Source organism: Microtus ochrogaster, linkage group LG8, assembly GCF_000317375.1.
Source record: "Microtus ochrogaster isolate Prairie Vole_2 linkage group LG8, MicOch1.0, whole genome shotgun sequence".
In the NCBI taxonomy this organism is placed as follows: domain Eukaryota; kingdom Metazoa; phylum Chordata; class Mammalia; order Rodentia; family Cricetidae; genus Microtus; species Microtus ochrogaster.
This window is the reverse complement of record NC_022033.1, coordinates 12,501,971-12,516,995: the sequence shown is the minus strand read 5'-3', so window position 1 is coordinate 12,516,995 and position 15,025 is coordinate 12,501,971. Positions and strand designations below refer to the sequence as shown.

The 15,025-nt window shown below is 42.9% G+C and overlaps 1 protein-coding gene and 1 pseudogene across 1 annotated transcript in view; one reads left to right on the top strand and one right to left on the bottom strand.

The window, feature by feature from the left end:
• Ncoa3 (nuclear receptor coactivator 3) overlaps nt 1–15,025 on the top strand; it is an 88,451-nt gene that overhangs the window by 11,358 nt on the left and 62,068 nt on the right. The gene's annotated exons all lie outside the window — the stretch shown is intronic.
• LOC101995284 lies at nt 6,057–6,481 on the bottom strand (annotated as a pseudogene).

The following is a 15,025-nucleotide window of genomic DNA, read 5'->3' as shown; positions in this document are numbered from 1 at the left end:
AGGCTGGTCTCGAACTCACAGAGATCCGCCTGCCTCTGCCTCCCAAGTGCTGGGATTAAAGGCGTGCGCCACCACCGCCCGGCCTGGTCTTGAATTTTTTGAGGCAGGGTTTCCTCTGTGTAGCCTTGGCTGTCCCGGAACTTGCTCTGTAGAATGGGTTAGCCTTGAATTCAGAGATCCCCCTGCCCCGGTGCCTGTCTCCCCAGTGCCAGGATTAAAGGCATGCGCTCACACCCAGCTCTAAGAATTTTACAAGTTGGAAACAGCTGGGTGGGATATTGCCTGAGGTCTTCACTCCCTTTATTTAATTTCTTAACCCCTTTATTTCTTTTAATATAAGATTTAGCTCCATTCCACTTCCTGGTGCTCTTTTTCTCTCAAAATTTACATTTTGTAATTTACTCTGCTTAGTTTGCTTCTTTTCATGATGAATCTTTATTAGAGTTACCACCAATAACCACACAACAGAGTTTGGACTAGGCTGTTTTGAGATTTCTTCTACCAACAGAAATAAATCCAAAACTCTTCACTTTAGTCTCAGGCAGGCTTTTAGGACAAGGACAAAAGGCAGCCACTCTCATCACCTAAATATCACAAGAATGATCTCTAGTTAGCATACTAAAATTCTTCTCTGGAATCTCTTGAGTGAGCCCCTGATAGTTCAAATAACTCCTAGCACCTCTGTCTTCCTTGCTCCTACTAGTATGGCCTATTAAGCAGTGCTTAAAGCATCCCTCTGCTTTCCTAACCCAAACTGCAAAAGTCCAAATTCCTCAACAAAACAAAACAAAACAAAAGAACTTGGTTATGCCTATCAGCAATGCACCAGTCTGGGTACCAACTTCTGTCTTAGTTCGGGCTTCTATTGCTGTGAAGAAACACCACAACCATGGCAACTCTTATAAAGAAAACATTTAATTGAGAGGGCTCACTTAGAGTTTCAGAGGTTCAGTCTGTTATCATCACGACAGGGATCATGGCAGCATGCAGGTAGACATGGTACTAGAGGAGGAGCTGAGAGTCCTGTAGGCAACAGGAAATCGACTGAGACACTGAGTAGTATCCTGAGCATAGGAAACCTTAAAGCCTGTCCCCACAGTGACATGCTTCCTCCAACAAGGCCATACCCATTCCAACAAAGCCACACAACTCCTAATAGTGCCATTTTCTATGAGATTATGGGGGCAGATTACATTAAAACTACTACACTTGGCTTATTTAATAAAACTCTAGTTTCAAGTAACTTGTTGCTAGTGTATAAAAATACAATGGATTTTCTTTTCTTTTCTTTTTTTTTTTCTTTTTTTTTTTGGTTTTTCGAGACAGGGTTTCTCTGGTTTTGGAGCCTGTCCTGGAACTAGCTCTTGTAGACCAGGCTGGTCTCGAACTCACAGAGATCCGCCTGCCTCTGCCTCCCAAGTGCTGGGATTAAAGGCGTGCGCCACCACCACCCAACCACAGTAGATTTCTTTTTATGTGTGTTTATCAAATACTTCATGATCTTATTAAACTCATTCATCCTAGTTGCTTTACCTAGTTCCCTTAGGATCGTGTACTCTTATTTCTCATCAGCCCTCCCTACCTTGTTGTGCCTTTCAAACTGGACTAGGTCTTTACTGTCTAGCTAGACTGGCTTTGCCTTCCAGATCCTCCTGCTTCAGTCTCCCAGTTCTTGGATTACAGGTGATTGCTTTCTCTCAGTACAGCTTTGGCCCTTCAGAGTTTCTCTTTTTGTGGTGGGGGTGCTGGTGGTAATTGAATACAGGATGCCATGCAGACAAGTGCTTGGCTCCAAGTAGCATTCTTAGCTGAAGTTGTACCAACCTACTTAGATTAGCCCAGCTCTGTGAGATTCAGACTGTTGCATAGACCAGTTCTTTGTTGCCAAGTATTCTGTGTATATGGCATTGCCCTTTTACCATTCAAACACCATTTTATTGTATCCAACAATTGGCTGTTACGAGTAATGCTACTGTAACCATTTGAATACAAGTTTGAGTGAGAACGTAAAATAAGGCTTCATTTTTTGGGATGTAGGATTATTGATCTTATGGCAAATGTATGTTTAGCTATATAAGAAACTATGGAATTGTTTACAGCAGTGACTATGCCATTGTATAGCCTTTTCCAGTCTCACATCCTCACCAGCTCTTAATATTAATATTTGTCTAAGCCGTAGCATTCTGGTGGATGTGTAGTGAGAATCTCATTGCAGTTTGAATTTAAAATTTCTTTTATCTTCAGTGAAATGTCTGTTTAAAGTTTTTTTTCCCCTTCCCTCCACTTTTCCTCCTCTTTGTCTTTGTATGTGTGCAAACACACACATTACAAGCACACACACACATACATACGGGCAGGTACACATGCTTGTGCATGCGTGTGGAGGCCAGAGTTTAACTTTGGGTGTTGTTCCTTAGCAGCCATTCATATGGTTTATTCATTTATTTAATTTTTAAGTGTGTGGGTGTTTTGCCCACATGTGTGTCTGTGCACCATGTGTGTGCGGTGCCAGCAGAGGCTTGAAGAAACCAGGGCAAATTCCCTGGAACTGGAGTTACAGATAGTTGTGAGATACCATGTGGATTCTGGGAAACAAACCCAGGTCCTCTGCAAGAACAACAGATGCTCTTAACCCCTGAGCCACTATCTAGCCCTCCATTCCTTATTATTTCATTACTGCCAAATAACTTTCAGTCTTCTCAGTATATTTTATGCCCATTTACAGGTAAATAAAAGCTGCAATTTTAGGTGGTGGAAGGGAAGACTTTCTGATAATATACCTGGATCTGTGAAATTAACAGCAGAATATCCAAGAAATTAGAGTTAGTACTTCAGTTTACATCTTGAAGTAGCCTGTGTTGTCACACCTCTCCCCCAGCCCAGATTAGGTAGATCAGAACTGAACAGAGTGACCAATAAGACAGACTCTGGGGCTGGCTGAAGGTTACATGGCAATGAAAAATTAACTGACTAGACATTGGGATTAAGAATGTTTTGTGAAGTACTGCAGAGATGGTTCAAAGGTTAAGAGTAATTGCTGCATTTACTGGGGATCGAGTTTGGCTCCCAGCATCCATATTGCCTTTAACTCCATCCAGCCAAAGGGGATATGGTATCTTCTTTTGGCCTCCTCAGGCATCTGCATGGATGTGTCCACAATTATACACAAACAAATATAAAATAAAAAATAAAATTTAAGCGGTTGGATTGATGGCTTAAGAGTTACAAGCACTTACGGGAGACAGTTTCTATGTGTAACAGCCCTGACTGTCCTGGAACTTGCTCTGTATTCCATGCTGGCCTAGAACTCCGAGATCTACCTGCCTCTGCCTCCTGAGTGCTAGGATTAAAGAACTGCAGCGCAAGGTCTGTCTAAAGCACTTATTCTTGTAGAGACCCTGATTTCAATTCCTAGCACCCACATCTATAACAGACCCTGTGCCCTCTTGACCTCTGCAGGCACTAGGCATTCATATAGTGCACAGACATACATGGGAGGAAAGTGTTCATACAGATAGAACAGATCCAGCCTTCCATCTTTCCATAGGAGTGCTGGCTCACATATATTCCAGTCACACATTTGGCTTCTATGTGATTCTGAGGATTTGAACTCAGGTCCTCATACTTGTATGGCAGATGCTTTTTCCTGCTTACCCATCTCCCCAGACCATGTGAGATCTTAAGCTTAAATTATTTTTTACTCTTATTTGACTGTTAAAAATAATTTTTTATTTTTTCGAATGGTCTGGAACTTAATCTTTTTATCCCTTTAATAAAATGAATCAGTGAGTCTTTGGCTCAGGAAGTGGTCCAGTTAGAGTGCTTGCCTAGCTAGCAGGAAGCCCTGGGACTAATCCTCAGCCCTGTATAGACAGGGCTTGGTGGTACAGATTTTAATCCCAGCACTCTGGGAGGTGTAGTTAGGAGGGTCAGAAGTTCAAGGTCATCCTTGAGAGAATGAGAATTTGAGACCACCCTGGTCTATATGAGCCACTGTTTGAAAAGGGGGAAAATGGTCTTTGTCTGTTTGCTCACTTAATATAAATTAAACTATAAAGCATTACTTATGTTCTAGTGTGATCTCAATGAAAAGTGCTGAAAACCTATCTAAAAACACTGACCAGTGAGGCCCTGGGCCTGCCTCTGCCACAGCAACACTGTGTCTTGTTGTATTGTGAATATTGTATTGTTCCCTTAAATTAAGGTGATGCTGGACACCTTTAATCCCAGCACTCAGGTGGATCTCTGAATTCTAAGCCAGCCTAGTCTACAGAGTGAATTCCAGGACAGCCAGGACTACACAAGAAACCTACAGGGAAGGAGGAGAAGGGGGAGGGGAACAAACCTCCTCAAATATTTACCAGTTATTTTTTGAAGTGTGTCTCATGTAACATACCCTGGCCTTAAACTCTTAGTAGTCTTCCTGCCTCCTCCTGAGTTCAGGATTATAGGGATGGTGCTAGGGAGCAAACGCAAGGTCATGCTTGTCTAGCAGTCTGCCAAGTGAACTGCATACCCAGCTGCATTATTTTCCTTTTAATACTGGAAACTGTCTCCCACTTCAATTTGACACGTGAGGCAGTTCCTCTACCACTGAAGTATACACCAGCCTTCCTGCTCTGATGAATTTTGCTGTCTATGCTGGTCCTGATGTTGTCGCCTACGTGAGCCTCTGGAGCATCTGACTGCAGGCGCTTACCACCATGTTTGTCTTGTCTCATGGTTTCTGACTTCCCTGTCTATTGGCTTAGGTCAGTTTTGAATGATCGCAGCATCATATGCTAATGAGAAATCCAGCATATCTACATGTTTAGCGCTGTAGTGTTTATCAGCATCTTAGCATGCTTGTAGCGCTGCAGTGTTTATATTGTATCCTTAAGCTTCCTACCTGACTCACTGGATGTTGCTCATCTCCAAGGTGGTGGAGACCCCAGTTTATTTACTATTGTCTTCACTTAGTTTAAAGATTTGGATTTTAATTCTTTTTCATCTGAATCATTTTATACTGGAATTCTGGAACATTTTTCAATTTGCATTTAAAAAGGATAGTTAAAAAACAGTGGAAATTTCCAGTTTTGAAAAAAATTCAGCTGGTCTAATAACTGCTTTGCAGGGAAAAAGAAATATGAAAAGGAACCGCAGACGTTCTGGAAGTCAGCCTGTGAAATTTTCCACTATTCCCCATAATAACATGCAGGCATGCTTATATTCCTGATTCAGTGTGACTGCAGTTGCCTGACTGGAATTTGAAGCTCTTGTCAGTGACAAAGTGGCATCTGCCACTTGCATGGGTAGTTTGAAGCTGCAGTCTAGGAACTGCTTGTTGTAGGGCTACAGGGAAAGCTCATTGTAAATGCTTGAGCTTGGAAATTATTTATCTGTCTCATGATTCCAAATGATTTTGATTTTGATTATAGTGGTTTTTTTTTTTATTAAAGTCCTTAGTCCCCCGTCTCAGTTTTCTTTTCTTTTTCTTTTTTTAAAAGATTTATTTATTTATACAGTATCCTGCCTGTAGGCCAGAAGAGGGCACCCGATCTCATTATAGATGGTTGTGAAGCCACCACGTGGTTGCTGGGAATTGAACTCAGGACCTCTGGAAGAGCAGTCAGTGCTCTTTACCCGCTGAGCCCATCTCTCCAGCCCCCGATTATAGTGGATCTATGGTGCATCTAATAACATTTTTTAATGCAGTTTCTAGGGTTTTATTTTGTATAGAATGCTCAGAGAGGTAAAATAAAGATTTGGATAAATAAAGTTTTCATTTGGTGTGATTCAGGAGCTAGTCATTAACTTGTTGAGGTTACTGCTAGTGTGGGTTTTGTGATGAGATTAACCATTCTTCAGATTCAGGAGACCAGATTATCCCATTTGCCCAGGTTGCTTGGTTCTTTCTGTATGAAATGAATTTGGAAGAGCAGGTCACAGATACATTGTAACGCAAGCCAGTCCAGCTTCATCTCTTAATGGTAGAGTGGGTTAAGGAACAGGATAGTCAGGTTTTTTTTGTTTTTTTTGTTTTTTTTTGATTGAACATGAGTCTTTATTGGCCACAGCTACTTGAGGGGGATGAAGCGGGAGGAGTGGGGGGCACCGATGCCAGGCAGCCGTGCTTCACAGGCTTGTAGGTGATGGAGAACTCGCCCAGGTAGTGGCCAATCATCTCCGGCTTGATCTCCACCTGGTTGAAGATCTTGCCGTTGTACACGCCCACAATGCTCCCCACCATCTCGGGCAGGATGATCATGTCCCGCAGGTGGGTCTTCACCTTGGGCTTCTCCGTGGGCGGCGCCTCCTTCTTGGTCTTTCTCAGGCGCTTGAGCAGCCAGTGCTGCTTCCGCTGCAGGCCGCGATTGAGGTGTCGCCTTTTGTAGAGCTGCATCAGCTGCTCATAGGACATGTCCATCAGCTGGTCCAGGTCCACGCCGCTGTAGGTGAATTTGCGGAAGGTCCACTTCTTCTTCTGCTCCACTTTGGCCATCTTGGCGGCGACTCGGAAAAAGGGATAGTCAGAGCTTATGAATTAAATTTACTTAATTTTGAGAGATGGTGTCACTATTTTGCCTAGGTTGGCTTGAAGCCCAGGGCTCAGAGGAATTTGCTACCCTAGCCTAAGTCACTGGACCACTGGGACTGTTGTTTCACAGGACTGACTTTAAGCTAAACGTTTAAAATTTCCTTTCCCGGGGCTGGAGAGATGGCTCAGTGGTTAAGAGCACCACCTGTTCTCCCAAAGGTCCTGAGTTCAATTCCCAGCAACCACATGGTGGCGCACAACCATCTGTAATGAGATCTGGTGCCCTCTTCTGGCCTGCAGGCAGAGCACTGAGAATACTGTATACCTAATCAATAAATAAGTCTTAAAAAAAATTTCCTTTCCCTTTTTTTTTTTTTGGAGACAGAATTTCACTTTCTAGCTGATTTAGAATTTGTTATGTATACCGGCTTGACCTCAGGACTCACAGATCCACCTGCCTCTGCCTAGTGTATTGGGATTAAGGTGGGTGCCCCTAAACTGCTATCTCGAGAACATTGTTTAACAAATCTTTGTTGTATATTTAAAAATGGGGCTGTGAGTGGTGGCTAAAACTTGGGAAGCTGAGGCAGAAGGATTAACATTAGTTTGAGACCAACCTAGTTTACATAGTAAATTCTAGGATATCAAGGGTTACACAATAAAGACCTCATCGCAACAAAATACAGGATACAGAAACAAGACAACAATTACAAAAACCTGCCCTGCGAACTAAACTTTAAAAACACATGCTCTTTTCCAGTGAAGAATTTGAGGGTCAGAGTGGGAGCAGATATGCCTAACACTCTGGAGTCGCTTCCAGCTGAGAAGTAAAGCCGTGCTAATAAACAAGTGACTTTACTCTGGACTGGAATATAGTGTGCCGGAGCAGGGTGCTACTCCTGTCAGTCATGCGCTCTCCCTGTCCCATCCTTCCTCTTGGCTTCGGTGGATCTCTGACCGCTTCATACTTCCATTTCAGCTTTCTAAATTTTCAGCTATTTATCCCTTTCTTCTCACCCTAATTCCCTTCTGACTTGCAGCCTTCCAGTCAGTTCCAGCCCTGCCTCTGACTGCTCACTCTTAACCGCCTTATCTTTTAAAGCCCTGCTCCTGGCTGACAACTTTCTTTTTAGTCTATCCTCAAACTGGCTGATCCCAGTAACCTCCACATACATCCCTTCAACTCACCCCCGCCCCACTTCGTTGACTCAGGGTAGACTTGAATGTCTGATCCTCTTGCCTCTGCTTCCCTAGGATTTCACAAGCAGTATCTATCACCACACTCCGGCTCAGGACACTAACCTCCCTGCCCTCTAGGGTCCTTAATTAAAAGTTCAAAAACAATAGCAAAAACCAAACCTTGGGTCTGGAAAGATGACTCAGCGGTTAAGAACACACTGTGCTCTTCTAGAGGACCTGAGTTCAGTTCCTAGTACCCAGTTCTAGAGGCTCCAATGACTCTGGGGTAATCCATAGACGCATACACACATAATTAGAAAAAAAATTGAAGCAGGGTCTCCTTATGTAGCCCTGCAGCCTATACTAGCATGGAACTCACATCAAACTAATGTTATGGCCCTTCCTCAGCTTCCCAGTTGCTGATATTGTAGGTTTGAGCCATTATACCTGTCTCCTTTTTTTTTTTCTTCCTGTTTTTTTCCGGATAGCTTTTTTTTTTTTTTTTTTTTTTTTGAGGCAGGGTTTTTTGTAGCTCTAGCTGTCCTGGAACTCTTTCTGTAGACCAGGCTGGTCTCAAACTCACAGAGATATGTCTGCCTTCTGCCTCCTGAGTGCTGGGATCAAAGGTGTGCACCATCACCACACTGGTCTGACTATTTTTAAATATATAATACAAAGATTTATTGAATGTTGTTGTCTAGAAATCAGGGATGTACCAGTGAGGCTTGAATGACTGACAGAAAAAGCACCATACAAAGGGCTGAGCATTAGTATGTGTTTGGCATGCTAGGCAAGTGCTCTGCTGTTGAGTTATATCACTAACATTTGAATTTACATTTTAGTTGGATAGTTATGTTGAATTTCACTGAGAAAGTAGCTTGTGAACAAAGAGTTCACAAGAGAGGAAGCCAAGGAGGAAGGATTGGAAAGGGGAAGCATTTTGTGTGAAGGGAGCTACTCAAAAGGCCTTTTGGTGGAAGCATTTTTGTGTTCGGGTAAGTGTAGGGGTTTGAAGCACACGCCTTGGACATACAGGGCCAGCATTCTAGCCCCAGTTAGGTCTCCAGCACTTGATTTTAGACGGTCTTTCATTGTGGCCTCATGGACTTCCTTATGGCCTTCCAGGCTGGCTTCAAACTTAGTAGTCTCTTATCTTTGGCTTCCAAGCCTGGTATCTGGCCTGCCGCACCCTCCCCACCCACCCAGCAAGACTTCTGCTTTCATTTTGAACAAAATGGGGAACTCTGCAGATTTTAAATCATGTTTTTAGTTATTTTATGAAAAGACCTTTAATTTTATTTCCCTCTTTAAAGCATTTCTTTTTTTATTATAAGTGATTGACTCATTTTCCCATTGGAAGCAGAAACACACAAAGAAGAAAATAAGGATTACCAATAACTTCCTGTACAATTAAACTTGTTTTCTGGAGGCTGGAGAGGTTACTCAGTGGTTCTGGGCACTCAACTGTAGCAAGGGGAAGTAGTGCACACCTTTAATCCCAGCACACAGGCCGACCTCTGGGATTTTGAGGCTGGCCTGATTTACAATAGAGTTCTAGGACCACAAGGGCTACACAGAAAGACCCCATTTTTTTATTATTTTTAAAACATTTACTATTTTGGCAGAGGATTCAGGTTAGGTGCCCATCACCTACATCAGGTGGCTTGCATCTGCCTGTAACTCAGATGAACTAAAGGGTATGGTATGTGATTTTGTGTGTGTGTGTGTGTGTGTGTGTGTGTATGCACGCGTGCGTGTGTTCGTGCGCGTGTTCACATATGCATATGCCCGCCATAGCGTGTGTGTGGTGGTGAGAGGATAACTTGTGGGAGCCCGTTCTCTGCCATACATTCCCTTATTTAGTTCAGGTGCCAGGCTTGCTGACAAGCACTTTAATCACCTGGCCATCTCTCTAGGCCAAATGCTTTTTATTTCAATAAAATGTTATTGGTTCCTAGATGTCTGCAGTAGCACAAAGACTTGTTTTTAAATAATGAATGTTGATTTTCTTTTAATTTGGTATATTTACATTTGACTTGATTGAGGAGAGGCCTGTGGTCAGAGAAGAATTTGTTATTCATTACAGACAGTGCAGCACATATTCAAATATCTGTCTGCTTCATGAATATATAATGATAGTATGATTTAATGAAAACATTATTCTTAGGTCTTTAGTATTATGGAGGTTAAAGGAATTTTGTGTCTGTTAAATGATGTCAATGGGTTGAGTATTTGTGAGATAAAGTGGCGCACGCCTTTAATCCCAGCACTCGGGAGGCAGAGGCAGGCGGATCTCTGTGAATTCGAGACCAGCCTGGTCTACAGAGCTAGTTCCAGGACAGGCTCCAAAGCCACAGAGAAACCCTGTCTTGAAAAACCAAAAAAAAGTACCTTGTAAGGCTCACCTGAACTCTGGGTCTTCTTGCCTCCACCTCCTGGATGCTCAGATTATAGGTACATGCCACCATGCTTAATTGTCTCATTGATGATTGCTTGAGGTGCGGTCTCATGTAATTCTGGCTGGACTGGAATTTATGTGTAGATCAGACCCAGGCTGGCTGCACAGTGTTCTGGGCTGCTCGACTCACCAGGACGCACTGCCACCCTCCTGGGCTGCTGCTTTGCAGGGTAGTTCTTAGAGCCACATGGAGTTGGCGAGCATGCTGCATGGCCCCACCAAGCCCAGCTGTTTGCAATAATCTTTTTGAGTCTTGTTTTCTGTCAGTATTCATTATTATGATTATATTTTTGTTCTGAGACCAGGTTTCTCTGTGTAGCCCTGGTTGTCCTGGAACTGACTTGTAGACCAGGCTGGCTTTGAACTCAGAGGTCTGCCTGCCTCTGCCTCCTGAGTGCTGGGATTAAAAGGCGTGCACCACCACACCAGGCGCAATATTCTTTTAAAAATCTCCTTTTCTTGTTCGTAAGCTACATCTGCTTTACTGCCCTCTGTAGGCACATGTGCTTTCCTCGGACTTTTAAATTTGTTTAGCTCTTCACTTAAAACATTGTTGGTGTTGTTGTAGTTATGTGAGCGCGTGCTCTTGTATGTGTGTGGGTAATGGAGTAGTCTTTGGAAGATTGTAGACAGCTGAGGAGACAGCCAAGTCAGAGCATTTGTCTACATATCCAAGGCCCTGGGTTTGCCCCCCAGCACGGGGGCCCCTGGGACATTAGAGTTAACTTGTGCATATTTTCGAGATGGTCTAATTATTCCAACAAATATCTGTATTTCAAAATAAAGGGGATTGAAATGTCTTATTTAGGTGAGTTTTAGTTGATGACATAGACAAGTTTTCTCTGTGTCCTGGCTGTTTTGGAACTTGCTCTGTAGACCAGGCTAGTCTCAAACTCACAGAGATATACCTGCCTCTGCCTTCTGAGTGCTGGCATTAAAGGTGTACGCTACCACTGCCCAGTAATCTTAATTTATGGAATTTTTAGTCATGTGTTTATATATATATATATAATATTTTACATATGTAATATTAAATCATTTGGATTGGAGAGTGGTGGTGAATTAGTTTCGCAGTGCTGTGTTAAGCCTCACTGTCGGGCCTCTACAGGTATAGGTCTTGGAGAATGATTTGGGGACACATTTAAGATGACTTTAAAGATACATAATTTCCTCTGTCTCCTGGGAAAGGTTCTTATTTCATAAATAAGAACTTGTTTTTCTCTTTCAAGTGGATCTCGTGTGAGTTTTGTTTTAGAAACCAGAGATGGTGGTGCACTGTCCCCTTGATCTCTGAGCACCTGCTCTGGCTGTTTACTTTTTCTAAACCTGTTGCCAAGATTTTCCTCTGATTTGGTTGCTGTGATTTTAACTATATTATTGTTGGGTTTCTTACCTTACACTTTTTGGCTAGGGAACTTTTTGTTACAAGGTCTTTTGTGGCCTGAGGCTATGTAACTGAAGATGACCTTGAATTAAAAAAAATTCTTGCGTGTAAATGTGCTGTGCAAATGTGCTGTGCTGTGTGTGGAGGTCAGAAAAAGGTTTCTGGGAGTTCTCTTCCTGCACCTTGTGGGTCCTGAGGACTGAGCTCAGGTGGTCTAACTTGTGGCAAATGACTTTGACCTGTTGAGCTGCCTTGCTGGCCCAGCCTTGTTGAGCTTCTCATCCTTTTGCTTCTACCTGCTGAGAGTTAGATTACAGACGGTGCTACTATGCTGGGATCCTTGCCTGCAAGGCCTTCAGTGGTAGGAAAGCATTTTGCCACTCAGCTACATTCGTAGCTCTTGTTTAGCTTTGTTTATCAAAACTTCTTTTTCAGTTTTTGAGACTGCATTGATTTACTTGTGAGTTAAAAAGAATTTTTAAGACTTTATTTTTGTGTATGAGTGTTTTGCCTCCATGTATTTATGTGTACCAACCGCGTGCATGCCTTGTATCTAGGGGCGGTTAGAAGAGGGAGTCATGTACCCTGGAAGATGATGATGATGATGATTGTTGTGTGTTTATAAGACTCAAGTGTGTGCTCTCATACCCATGCATACCTGTGAGGAGGCCAGAGCAAGTGGTCTTCTCTATCGTCACTTGATAATCCCTTTGGACGGCTCTCCCTGAACTCGAAGCTCTCTGTCCCAGCTAGGCTGCCTATCCAGAGAGTACCTAGGATCTACTTGTCTCCACCCAGAAATGCTGGCCTTACAGGTAGGGCAGCCAGGGGGACTTCTGATTTGAGTTCAGGTCTTTGTTTTTCTTGGCAAGACAGGGTTTCTCTGTGGCTTTTTTTTGTTTTGTTTTTCAAGCAGGGTTTCTCTAGCTTTGGAGCCTGTTCTGGAACTAGCTTTTGTAGATAGACCAGGCTTGCTGGGATTAAAGGCCTGGCTGAGTTCAGGTCCTTTGCAGTCACAGCAGGCTCTCCTTGCACTGAGCTATCTTTCCAACCTCAGTAGTGAGCTGTGACATAGACTGTGAATGCTGTTTTTGCTTGCTGCAGTGTCTCTAGTGCTCAGAACAGTGTGAGGTTCTGAGCAGCAACAGCCCCTGCTTATTGACTTCTATTGTGTGGCAGGGTCTGAGAACTTTGAACTTGGCAGTATTTGTAGCCTACAAATATTGTATCCTACAAAATACAATTGAATACTGAATTCCTGTTCAGATGCTAGTGAATGTGGGGGAAGAAGCTAGCATTAGTTGGGGGTGCTGTTTAGCTATTCATCTGCCGTCAACAGCCAGGAATAGTACACACACCTTTAATTGCAGCAGAGGCAGGGGGGATCTCTGAGTTCTGGGACACTCTGGTCTACATGAGTTCCAGGCCAGCCTTTTTCAATTTAAAACAACAAAATAAAACAAAAACCCAAAAAGCCATCTGCTGGGCCTTTGGGTACACACCTGTAATCTGCTTTGCCTTTGAGGATAGCTTGGACTATATAGTGAGTTTGAAACTAACCTGGCCTGCATATATCCTGCTTTAACAAATGCCATAATTTATAAAATATGATTGTTATGTATTACTAGGAAAGCAAATGAAAAATGACCAATGAATTAAACTTTGAAACACAGTTGCTAATATACTATATTATGATTCCAAATAAAGGAAAATGCTCAAGAATTTCTGAACACCAATAGCTTCATATAAAATCTTGAATTTTTAAAAATTTTCTTTTCAGATTGATTTTATGTATATGCCTACCTGTGTGTCTGTGCACCACTTGTGTCTGGGGCATGCAGAGGTCAGAAAAGGGTGTTGGACTGGAGGTATGGGTGGTTGTGAGCCACCAGGTGGGTTCTAAGAACCAAACCTGCCATGTCTGCAAGAGCAACCAGTGCTCGTAAACTCTGAGCCTCCTCTCTGGCCTCTTGTACAGTCTTGAACCCTGTAGTGGTAGATACTACAGCATCCTTTTCAGATGTAGACCAAATGAGCACATTGGGTAGGCCGTGGATGAGGACCTTCATGGAGCGAGGGTCTTAGACTTCAGAGACCATGACCTCCTTTTCACTCCTCATTGCATTAGGTGTTAGTTAGAGAAACAAAGTAATCGTTGGCCTCTTGCTTGACATTGTTAGGTGGCAGCTGCCCTGTTTTCCCCTTCCCTTCCCCCCTTTCTTTGTGTCCTTCTTTTCATGAGTGGTTAAACCCACGGCCCTGTGCATGTAAGTACCCTGTTCCGAACTGTATCCCCAGCCTAGCATTTTATTTCTTTATGTCTTTTAAAAAAAACCCCATTTTTATTAGTTTTTCATGACTTTTTGTTGTATTTTCTAATGTAACTAAATTTTCTTTCTTAAGAAATAAGCAAATAGTTGGTATAGGAGTTCAAATCCCTGTAGTCCTAGAGCTCTGGATGTGGAGGTAGGTCAGGAGTACACACGAGAGCCTGCCTCAATCAATCAATCAGTCAGTTAATCAATAAAATTAAAAAGGCTTATAGGGCTGGAGAGATGACTCAGCAGTTAGAAAACGTTTGTGCTCTTGCTTACAACTGTCTGTAGTTCCAGTTCTGGGGAATCTGTATCCTCTTCTGACCTCTGTGGGCCCCGAAATGAATGTGTGTATACATACATACACATGCTACATACTAATACACATCCAAATAAACTGTAGCAGAAATTGCTTCGGTTGAGGAAGGAGAGAACATTTGAGGCAGATTTGTCTAGCTAGGATTTAAATATCGTTCTGGGAGATATTTTCAGCTAGTGAGACTATTTTGCTTGAGTGTGTGTGAGTTCGTGTTTGGTCAGTGGAAAATTTGCAAGAGTCAATTCTTTTTTTACCATGTAGGTTTCAGAGACGGAACTCAGGTCAGGCTTGGCAGCTAGTGTCTACCTGCTGAGCCATCTTGCCTACCTCATTTCCTTTTTCTGAGGCACTCCTTTCCCCTGTGGCTGGATGTTACAGTTACAGGAAATTTCAGATGAAGAAATAGAATAGTGTGTTTTGTGTGTGTGCTTATCAACTCTGGTGTGCATATGCATGAATACATACATGTTCATACATTCACACAGTAAATATTTGTGAATAAAAAAAGCTTAATCATACATAAATAGAGCATGTATCAGAGAAGATACACCCTAAGGCAGGGGTGCTTTTGCCCGCATGTATGTATGTGGTCAGAAGAGGTCAGAAGAGGGTATCAGGTCCCCTGGAATTGGAGTTAAGGATAGTTTAAGTCACCATGTGGTGCTGGGAATTGGACCTGGATCCTCTACAATACTGTTGAGCCATCTCTCCAGCCCCTGGTTATCTTTTATCTTCAAACCCTGTAGGGTATGTTAAGAAAGTCTCTGGCCTGCCGGTGGTGGCGCACGCCTTTAATCCCAGCACTTGGGAGGCAGAGGCAAGTGGATCTCTGTGAGTTCGAGACCAGCCTGGT